At 35.1% G+C, this 7698-nt stretch overlaps 1 non-coding gene across 1 annotated transcript; it reads left to right on the plus strand.

Moving 5' to 3' along the window:
- Positions 1-7327: 7327 nt before the first annotated feature.
- On the plus strand, positions 7328-7433 carry LOC115896587. The gene has a single exon (XR_004056507.1). It is a non-coding gene; the product is annotated as a U6 spliceosomal RNA (small nuclear RNA).
- The last annotated feature ends 265 nt before the right edge of the window (positions 7434-7698 follow it).

The raw sequence follows: 7698 nt of genomic DNA on the forward strand, positions 1-7698 counted from the left end.
TATCCTGTTTGTGACAACTGTCCATAAATCAATGATGCATGAACAAAGGCTTTATGGAGGGCTAAATAAAACTGGAGTGTTTAAGCTGGAGTGGTTTAAAAATTCTATCATAATTTTAGGACACGTTTAATATATTATGCTCAATTATATTCTTCCAAAAAAATGTGTTGCTTGCAAAGGCAAAATGAACACATTTAATTTAAATTTTTCATTTTCTATCAGATTGTTTCCTTAAACTTAGAATGTGAAAAAAAATATACCTTGACTATGATATAATATGCCCATTCACTAAATGTATTACTAATACAGAGAAGGTAGTTTGGTGGATATTCTATATATAATCATCATGTAATAATTGCCTTAAGATAGATATTATTATTTCTGTATAATAGGTTAGGAACCAGGGGCCAGCTGAGTTGGTTAAAACATGCAATGAAGCTGTTTTATTCAGACATTCTGACTTCAACCTCAAGGCTTTTTGAATTATCCCAGAAATTCTTATATTTCAGGCTTATCTCCAGGTACCTCACAGTATGACTGTATTTAGTGAGAAGGCCTTTCATGGGGTGATTAAGTTAAAATGAGGCCATTTACGGATGCTCGTCCAATCTGACTAGTGCCCTTTAGAGGAGGAAATTTGGGCAAAGAGTCATCAAGGATGCATACACACAGAGGGAAGACCATGTGTGGACATACCAAAAAGCCATCTGGAAGCCCAGAAGAGAGGCATCAGAATAAAACTGCCTTGAACTTGGAATTCTAGCCTCCAGTAACTAAGTATATATTATGTATATTTCATATATATATATATATATATATATATATACACACACACACATACATATTGCTTAAGACATTCATACTGTTGTATTTTGTCATGGCAGCCCTAGAGAACTAATACACCTTCTGATCTAGGAAGTAGAAAAGATACTGTTAAATAATAAAGTAGATAATTATACTTAGATAATTTCCATTATATAAATATATACGCACACATAATGGAATATATGTACATAATGAAATATATGTGAAATGTAACCATGCGTGTGTATGTGTGTGTGTGTGTGTGTGTGTATACTCAGCTTAAGCCTCCAGAATTTAAAAATGTTTTGTTATTTCCTATTTATTTGTCTCATTATATGGTGTGATACTGGTTCAGATGAGCTGGTTATGTGGTCCCTGGACCAACAACCTCAGGTTAGTGAATGGAACTGGCATGTTTCTTTCTCCAGAAATTTTCCATACCCTACCCAGAGCCTCAACCTGGTGTTGAGGATGCCCTTGATCTGTTGCTTTGTTTAATACAAAGACTGATGAAACTGAGCTTTCTGTTAATAGCATAACAATATGAAATAACATTATTGAGATACAGGTTAATACCAATTTAACTGTAGTGACAGATTTGTTTCTCTCTCAATATATTAGGTAAGACTTTCAAGACTTTCAAGATATAAAACAAATTGGGCTTGTAATCTCAGCGCTTTGGGAGGCTGTAGCTGGTGGATCACCTGAGGTCAGGAGTTTGAGACCAACCTAGCCAACGTGGTGAAACTCCGTCTCCACTAAAAATACAAAAATTAGTCAGGAGTAGTGGCAGGCACCTGTAATCATAGCTATTCGGGAGGCTGAGGTAGAAGAATTGCTTGAACCTGGGAGGCAGAGGTTGCAGTGAGCTGAGATCATGCCATTGTACTCCAGCCTGGGTGACAAGAGCAAAACTCTGTCTCAATAAATAAATAAATAAATAAATAAATAAATAAATAAATAAATAATTTATTGGTTGTGGGGAAAAGAACGAGAGATCAGCTTGTTACCATGTCTATATAGAAGGAAGTAGACATAAAAGACTCCATTTAGTTCTGTATTTGAGATGCTGTTAAACCGTGACCTTACCTCCAACCTTGTCCTTGCAAGAGACATGTGCTGTGGTGACTTAAGGTTAAAAGGATTTTGGGCGGTGCAGAATGTGCTTTGTTAAACAAGTGCCTAAAGGCTGCTTATGGTTAAAGGTCATCACCATTCTCTTTAATCTCAAGAAAGAGAAAAACATTTGTCTCCTGCCCCTCCCTGGGCTATGGAACATCTCCAGGTAATACCCATTGTGTGCCTTGTTTACTGAGTGAGGAGAAACCGCCTTTAGGAATAAGGTGGGACTTGCTGGAGCAATACTGCTAAAAGGTTTATGGAGATGTCGCATATACATCTCAAGGCACAGCATTTTCCTTTAAACTTATTCATGTTACAAGGATTTTTTGTTCATATGTCTTACTGCTGAATTCCTCCCTACAATGATCCTATTGTCCAGCCACTCCCTTATATTTTTGATGGTAAAGATAATTATCAATAAATACTAAGGGAACTCAGAGGCCGGTGCCGGCGTGGGTCCTCTGTAAGCTGAGCGCCGGTCCCCTGGGCCCCGCTTTTCTTTCTCTACACTTTGTCTCTGTGTTTTATTCCTTTTCTCAAGTCTTTCGTTTCCACCTAACGAGAAACACCCACAAGTGTGGAGGGGCAGGCCACCCCTTCAATTGGTTATACTTTTTTCCAAAGAAAACTATAGGGGTTGGAGTCAGGAGAGTATGAAAAGGGACCACCTCAACCACCACATAACTTTGTTTAAAAACAAAAATCTCTCAGTAGGAAAGTAGGATGAGACAGATAAAAGAGAATATCCTTAATGATGAAGACAGAAAAGTTCCAAAACAAAAAATACGCAAATGACTTATGAACTCTAAAACCAGTTTAAAAGATATTGAAAAATCAGAATACAATTTTAAACACAAGCTATTTAAGACAAAGATATTAGCTTTCAAACTAATTTTGAGATTTTAAATTTTACAATATTCCTTTGGAAACTTTAAATTCACAATGTATTTAACATCTTTAAAACTCAGAGAAGACATAGAAGCAGCTACCTGTTAGTTATCTAATTAATCAAATTTGTACAAATATTTTAGTGGAAATTCAGTCAGCATATCTAACTCAGAGTTATTCGGTCAATGCATATTATTTTAAAAAATGATCAACAGCTAAAATCAAACAATAAAAAATAGGAGCTATTCTTAAACAGTACTCCTGGAAAAGTCTAGGCCTATAAGTCCCTATACACATGTCACACAGAGAAAATATTATTTTATGTGGTATATCACTGAAGGTTCCTTGAATAAGGATAAAATGTATGGGAGTTTTTTGTTCTTTACATTATAAGTATTCTAAGTATGGAAAAATCATAAGCAGTGGTTTGTGAAGCATATTATTGAAATATATTTTTAACACTCTCTTATTTACTTATAAGAAGAAGCAAATACTCAAGTTAAAAAAAAAGTTAGACATATTAATTTAACAGGATTTACTTGAGCAAATAACAATTTATGGATCAGGCAGCACTCAGGACCAGAAGAGGTTAAGACAGCTCCACTTTAGCAGCACGAACAGTGACATTTTATAAGCTGAATGTAGACATGAGGTAAAGAAATTACCTGATTGGTTACAGCCAGACATTTGTTTATTTTAGCTATAATCCTGTGGAAAGTCCTTAGAGGACAATTGGCAGTTTCTGACAGGTAAAGTTTATGTTTCATTTCAGTCTTCACATTGAGCTTCAGCTTGCTTGTGTAGGAATTCAAGACATGGGAGCTGTCTCAGCCTAATGGCCTCTCAATTGAAATTATTTTTAATGTTAAGAAAACTTAAATCTCTGAAATCTCTTGTCAAGCAGTTAAAACCAGATAACTAAGTAATCAAAGACAATGAAAAGATTTTTGAGTATCATTTGACAACATTTTGTTAGCAGCAGAATATATCTGAGTCACACAGCATCAAAGTATGTTACTGGTGGTGAATCCATATGGGTCTGAAGGAACCTCAGTTCTTCTTTCCTCAAAAGAAAGAATTTGACTGAGGGGCACAAGGCAGAGGAGAGACAGGCAAGTTTTAGAGCAAAAGTGAAAGTTTATTAAAAAGCTTTAGAGTAGGAACAAAAGGAAGTAAAGTACACTTGGAAGAGTAATAATAATAAGCAGGTGAGTTGAAAGACAAGTGCACGATTTGCCCTTTGACTTAGGGTTTTATATGTTGGCATATACTTCAAGATCTTGCATCCGTTGTCACTGATTCTTCCCTTAGGGTGGGCTGCACCCATGCACAGTGGCCTATGAGGACCTGGGAAGGGAGCACACACAGAGTGTTTACTGGAGTTGTAAATATGCTTACTTGAGGCATTCTTCCTCACCAAATATCCCCGGGAGGTCATACAAGTAGAACTCTGTCATTTTGCATTTTAATGTGCATGCTTGAGCCCGCTTATCCAAATCCTGAGATCTTATTGGGAAGCTGCTGATCATCGGCTTCAGGTGCTTTCCATCTGCTGGGAGACTGCCTTTCCCTGGTGCTGGCTGTGATCAATTATCATTTTAGAGAGACAGTTAACAACTGCCTGGTGGCCTGACAAGTTTGGTGCATGTGGAGTTGGGGAGTCCTCTCTTGCCCTGCTCATTCTGACCAGCTACCTACTATAACAATTGATTTACTGAAAAAAAAAAAAAAAAATTAAAGCTATGCTTTTTATGTAAACTTTTTTTACTCTTTTAGATTAAGATTTGATAACCTTTTCTAATTAAAATGTTATCTTAATAATAAAATTAAGACTAAGACTACACTCTTATAAAACAAATAGTATCATCGGACTATTTCTAATGAGAAAAACTGGAAAAAAGCATTGTTTTAAACTTTAGTAATTCTGTAAATCAAAGCAAAGATACTAAACTAATACCAACTAAATGACAGTGGCATTATGGTACTTTAAAACATAAGAGAACTCAATGATGTAGTGAAAGAAAAATAGAGTAAACGTTAAGTCTGAGGATATAGTCCTGGTTCTGGCATCAGTTAAACAAATGGCACGGGTATGTTATTTAGACAAATAGCCCAAATATTATCATCACTAACAGTAGCAGTTTGCTAAGGGATATTGCAACCCATGTCTGTATAGAGGGAAAAAAAATTTTCTCTATCCTTCATAGTTTTTTACTGGACTTTCTGTTAAAAAAAAAAAAAAAAAAAAAAAAAAAAAAAAAAAAAAAACACACACACAAATTAACATTAGAAAAACAAATAGACATTTATTAACGTTTATAGTTTTATATATACATGGGACACACCAGAAGGTTTGTAATTTTATGAAGTATATCTCAAAGAATACTTTTAAACTTCAGACTTAAATATCATCATTACCTAAAAGAAAAAAAAGTGTGTGGGGAAAGACCTGGTTAAGATGAAATGATGAGGAAAATCGCCTTTAACAAAGGTATGGTTTGTTATGCAGATTTAAGTCCTTGCCTTCTTCATTCAGCCATCCCTCAATTCCTGGTGCAGAGAGGAAGATCCCCCTATAAACAGAAATTATCTTTTTTTGATGTAACTCTCTCTTACAGAAAGGCAAATTTTCAGAGCTACTTCTGTGTCTGTTTCTCAGAGTAACCAGTTCAAAATAATTAATATGCCTAAGAAGCACTTTTTAGGGTGGTATATTCTGATCTCCAACAGTCATATTTTGAGTGATGTGTTTGGAGTCCCACTGTCTGTAGAGTCTATTCTCACTTATAAATAGTAGAATATATTATTTATAAAATTATCTCCACTTGTAATAGACAGAGTTCTAATTTAATTCTTTTAACATTTGAATACACTCAGAACATAAAAGTATTGAAACTTCTATAATAAAAAATATAATTCTCACATTTTACAGTTGAAATATAAACAATATATCACCAACTAAAGTTATACTTAGACTAGAAGAACATATCCTTACAAGAAATACTAAGACTTCGTATGTGTTTAAACTACAGTGATACTTCACCTTCTAAGAGCTTTAAAATATCTGATCATTGGACAATTTGTCTCTCAGATATATTCAATTGAGAATTTGGCCCTGGACATTTGTACTCAAATATACTACAACCAAAAGTTGAAACTCAGTTAACAGGAAATCATTCTGATATATGTGTTACAGGAAAGGGATCCCTATCCAGACCCCAAGAGAGGGTTCTTGGATGCCACACAAGAAAGAATCCAGGGCAAGTCCATACAGTAAAGTGAAAGCGAGTTTAATAAGAAAGTAAAAAAAAAAATAAAGAATGGCTACTCTATAGAGAAACACCAAGGGCTGCTGTTTGCTTATTTTTATGGTTAATTGTTGATTATATATTAAACAAGGGATGTATTATTCATGCCTCCCCTTTTTAGACCATATAGGGTAACTTCTTGATGCTGCCATGGCATTTGTAAACTATCATGGTGATGGTGGGAGTGTAGCAGTGAGAAAGACCAGAGGTCACTCTTGCGGCCATCTTGGTTTTAGGGGGTTTTAGCCAGCTTCTTTACTGCATCCTGTTTTATCAGCAAGGTTTTTATGACCTGTATCTTGTGCCACTCTCCAATCTCATCCTGTGACTTAGAATGTCTAACCATCTGGGAATGAAGCCCAGTAGATTTCAGGCATATTTTACCCAGCTCCTATTCAAGATGGAGTTCCTGTGGTTCAAACACCTCTGACATATGCGGTAAAAGGGAGTCGAAAGTATTATTTTCGGATTGATCATACCACATACATTCAGCAAAATATGAGTCTGACATACCAGAAATGATAATAGAAACAAAAATAAATTTCAGTGGAGTTAATGAGTACAATTAACTCATATTTTGAATTTGCACATTCAAAATATGAATCTAGACTTTTTTTTTTTTTTTTTTTTTTTTTTTGCCTTTTTGGGAATGTGTTATGTTAAAGAGAACCTTTGGACAGATTAAACTGAGCAGAGTTTAACTGAGCTAAGAATAATTCATGAATTGTGCACCGCCACCACACTCCCGTTACAGACAATAGAAGTGAAGAATAGAAACAGTTTCATTGGTTACAGCCTGGCATTTGTCTTACGCTAACACTGTTGGAAAAGTTCATCACTTTTGACTGAAACTTGCTGATTTGTATAAGAATAGATTACTGTCTGTTTAAACATCCACTTAAGGTTACAGTCCACTGTGTATGAAGGAACTTTTAAGCTGAACTTACAAGGAGGTTGCTTTAGGCTAAACTTAATTTAACAGTTATATGAACTGACATATGGAAACATATCTACTATTGTCTGAACATAAGTGAACTTGCACTTACAGTATAACAAATTATGCCACTTGAAGAAGGCAATGGCTAGTAAGGTTGAAGTGTTGACAATAACGGGCTGCAGTGTATCTTGAAATAAATATCTATTCATTGGGAGAAGTAAAATAATTTTTTTAACAAAAATAAAACCACTAAAAAAATAAAATTTGAGTGCTCGCTTCAGCAGTACATATATAAAATTGGAACGATACAGAGAAGATTAGCATGGCCTCTGCGTAAGGATGACACGCAATTTCGTGAAGTGTTCCATATTTTTGGCCAGGATCATCCTGATACAACAACCTGGCAGAGACACGACAAAAAAAGGAAACTTCAGGCCAATATCCCTGACGAACATCGATGTGAAAATCCTCAATAAAATACTGGCAAACCGAATCCAGCAGTATATCAAAAAGCTTATCTACCGCTATCAATTTGGCTTCATTCCCAAGATGCAAGGCTGGTTCAGCATATGCAAGTCATAAATGTAATCCATCACATAAAGAGAACCAATGACAAAAAACACATTATTTTATAAATAT

The sequence above is a fragment of the Rhinopithecus roxellana genome, chromosome 3 (genome assembly GCF_007565055.1).
Source record: "Rhinopithecus roxellana isolate Shanxi Qingling chromosome 3, ASM756505v1, whole genome shotgun sequence".
NCBI lineage: Eukaryota > Metazoa > Chordata > Mammalia > Primates > Cercopithecidae > Rhinopithecus > Rhinopithecus roxellana.